This window comes from Urocitellus parryii, chromosome 3 (genome assembly GCF_045843805.1).
Source record: "Urocitellus parryii isolate mUroPar1 chromosome 3, mUroPar1.hap1, whole genome shotgun sequence".
NCBI classification, from domain to species: Eukaryota; Metazoa; Chordata; class Mammalia; order Rodentia; family Sciuridae; genus Urocitellus; species Urocitellus parryii.
The window spans coordinates 166340274-166344193 of record NC_135533.1 but is presented as its reverse complement, the minus strand read 5'-3'; the positions used below and the strand labels follow the sequence as shown (position 1 = coordinate 166344193).

Here is a 3920-nt window from a genome sequence, read left to right as displayed (position 1 = left end):
TTTAGATTTTTATTCACTAAGCATTTGTTAGGCTACCTATTAGGTAGCCCCCAAGGATTTGGAGATGCAGATGGTTCATTAGAATTCTTTGTTTATTTCAACTGGAAGAATTTACCGAGTACATGATTTATTAGGTAGCTGCAGCAGACACATCTGGTGCCCCGAGTCATATCCACCTAGCCTTACATTTGATTTTGACCAGATTGGAATAGTAATTCACGATAGTCTTAGATTTGCTTCAAATGATAAGATCTCACCTCTAGTCCCTACTGAATATCTTTACTTTCTGCCCCATGCCTGTCTTGGGAGCTTGAAAGAATTCTCTTAACCCATACATATATGGAGAGAAAGAACAGAGTCCAATCTTGACCAATGGACAAGAGCTAATGGATATGCACTCCTGCCTCCCAGCCATTGTGCTGAAGATTGGGAGAGGGGGCAGTCTATGTGCTACTTAGTAAGTTCCAATAGAATTGAGCCTTATTGCCCACAGCAAGTTAAAGTGTCAGACTTATGTTTCTCCTTTGTTCCTCTTCAATCTCATTACTCCTGTTCTCTTATGACTACTTCCAAGACCAACTTTTGGAGGAACCCAAACTAAATTCTCCCACTTATAAAATATCCCTATTCCAAAGCCCTCTCTTCTTCAGTTTCACATGGGCCATTCCTCAGCTCCTGTTTCTGTGGCATGTCTTCCTAGACAGGAAAGGATAACTATAACAAATGTGTTCTATTATAGTGCCATCTAGTGGCAAGGATGAATCAAAGCTCATGGCACCTAAGTGGCCTTGGTGTAAATATTAAACTTGAACACTGGCAAATTCACATTACATGAGATAGATAGATGTATGCAACAGCAGGCAATCCTACTACAATTCCACTGAAGGTCAAAAAGATAAATGTTTGTGACAGGATATTAAAAGGTTGGGATAATTTTATGATGTGTAGGTAACACAAGCTAAGACAATGATAAAGATAATCAAATCTCACGCATGAAAAGGCAAAAGCTAATCACCGACAAGGTCAGGTGGAGCTTTACCTCTGTTTCGATTTAGCTGAGCATGAAGCCATATTAAACACACAAAGTTGTTTCTCACAGTACAGAAATCAGCCCCAATAGCCACTACTAAAGAGATCTTCAGATAGGAAAAGAGTCCTACCATGACTAGCAACTACTATTTAATGAGTACATACTATGTTCCCAGGCTCAGTGCTAAGCATTTTATTCATATGGATTCATTTAATTTTCACTACAAACCTATGAGGTGGTTATCACTGATATCCTTACTTTTTCAGATAAAAGCAAGACTTAAAAAAAAAAAATTGAAGTTCCCAAGGTCACATACTCAATACAAAGAAATGGGTTCCAAGTCAGGTCTATTTGGCTATAAAGTTGGTATTTTTTTTAACCAAATACATAATTCATACAGCATCAGAAATCATAACTAATTTTATGCCAAGTATACTGTTAGTGATCAATGTTGTCTCTAATAGAACCTCTCCATTTTGCAGATGGAGGGCTGAAATAGGGCTGGTTATTCTTTGCCTTGGGTTATCTAGAAAGCAGTAGCTTGCATGAATTAAGTCTTTCTGCTCACTGGACTCCAGTCAAAACATATATTCTTTCTTTTGACTGACTTCTGCCAGCAATTAATTTATATCCTCAAGCAAATGATCTGATTGCCTTATCTTAGATTGTGTAACAGAAAATGCTATTATTAGATAAGATATTCTACAAAACTATGAAAAATCTCTATTCCAGGGAATTTAACTTGATTCCATCTTCTGACAGTGAGTCTCACAGGTTAGTTAAGTTTTGGGTGAATCAGAACTTGATGGTCAGCATATATCATCCTGGCTGTTCATTCTAACACAAGAATCAGGGACAAGATGTATTGACTACCACTGCTCATATGAGCATCTCTGCAGCTAGAGACATGTCTCTCCCCTTAAGAAAGAAGAAAAAAGCTTTTGGATTCTGTAGAGCAAACTTTAGCAAAACCTTAGATAGAATATTTAATTTAATCTTTCTGAGACTTTTCTTTGCATCTTTGAGTAAGAACAATGAAACCAAGTTCAGAATGGTAGGGAGGATTCATCTACATAAATAATCAAGGATGACACATGATACATAGTAAAACAATTTGCTTTTATTTCCTTCTTTTATTTAGTAAAGAATTTTGAATTTGCTTATGAAAATGATCTCAAAAATGTTACCTCTTCCTCCTTCCTCTGATCTAGTGAAGAAAAATCTTTATAGCAAGTTGAATGCTATAAAGGACTTTCAAAATGAATACCTTTGAGATATTTGGGTTTGCCAATGGAGAACAATTTAGCAACATCTAACAACTTACAAATTCAAATACTATTTGATCTAGCAGTCCCATCTATGGGAATTTAACCTACAGATTAAATAATATATGTACAAGGCTATTCATCACAGCATTAATTTCAAAAGGAAAGGAATTTTTAAATCTAAATGTCCATCGATAGAGGATTGGCTATATAAATTATGATGCACAGTAATCCATACAAGGGAAAATATACAACTAGACAAAATTCCAGGAAAAAAATATATATACTTTTTCTTTAGTTGTAGATAAATGCAATACCTTTATTTATTTTATGTAGTGCTGAGGATCTAACCCAGTGCCTCACATGTGTGAGGCAAGCACTCCACCATTGAGCACAACCCCAGCCCCCAGAATATATATATATATATATATATTTTTTTTTTCTTAAATACGGAGTACTTCATGAATTTGTATGTCATCCTTGCATAGGGACCATGCTAATCTTCTCTGTATTGTTCCAATTTTAGTATATGTGCTACCGAAGCAAGCACCCAGAATATATTTTTAATGGAGAAAAGTAGGATATAGAACATTATAGCCAGATATAGTAGCACACACCTATAATCCCAGTGATTCCGGAGGCTGAGGCAAGAGGATCACAAGTTCAAAGCCAGCCTCAGCAACTCAGCAAGGCCCTAAGCAACTCAGTGAGACCCTGTCTTTAAATAAACTATAAAAAATGAGAGGGATGTGGCCAATGGTAAAAACACTCCTGGTACCAAATCCCTGGTACCAAAAAAAAAAAAAAAAAAAAAAAGAACATTATGTATAATATACTTCCTTAATATTCCAAAAGAGGAAAGATAAATATATTTTAATATTACTTTCATAATCATAAAGAAATTGAAAGATAGCCAAAGAATGTGTGGTTCTGGTGGGAAGGGTGGATGAAACTGAATCCAAGGGTAAGATGGGTTGGGAGATTTTACTCTATTTCACATTTTTTTTTAAATGGAAAATTTTAATAAATGTTTTAAATGTTCAAAAATATTTTAACTGGACTTTTATCTGCTTCCTTCCACTAAAGCCCTTTGTTCTCACACAGCTTCTAATAGACAAATGGATATAGTGAGCCAGAATCTACCATCCTGGAGACAGAGCTACTGCACCCATGCCTAATTATATTCTTTCAATTTTGGTTACTATTTTCATATTCTTATGCTTTTCCAACAGGACAACATGGTAGCCAATCACAGGTGGAGCAGTTGTACCACTGGCTTTTAGCATAACTAAGAACACATGCCACGTGCCCTTCAGGTCATCTTCAGCAAATTCATGACACTTAATTGGACTGTGAACCACATACTGATTATTTATTTATTTATTTATTGGTACCAGGGATTGAACCCAGAGGCATTTAACCACTGAGCCACATCCCCAGCCCTTTTAAAATTTTTATTTAGAAGCAGGATCTTGCTGAGTTGCTTAGGGCCTCACTAAGTTGCTAAGGCTGGATTTGAACTTGTGATCCTCCTGCCTCAGCCTCCCGAGTCCACCTCCGGAGTCACTGGAATTACAGGGATGTGCCTCCACACCCAGCTAAGAATGTCAATTTTAACTATAACT

The 3920-nt window shown here is 36.3% G+C and overlaps 1 non-coding gene across 1 annotated transcript; it reads right to left on the bottom strand.

Moving 5' to 3' along the window:
• Window positions 1-2738: 2738 nt before the first annotated feature.
• LOC113175981 (U6 spliceosomal RNA) lies at window positions 2739-2845 on the bottom strand. The gene has a single exon (XR_013343418.1). It is a non-coding gene; the product is annotated as a U6 spliceosomal RNA (small nuclear RNA).
• Between the last annotated feature and the right edge of the window lie 1075 nt (window positions 2846-3920).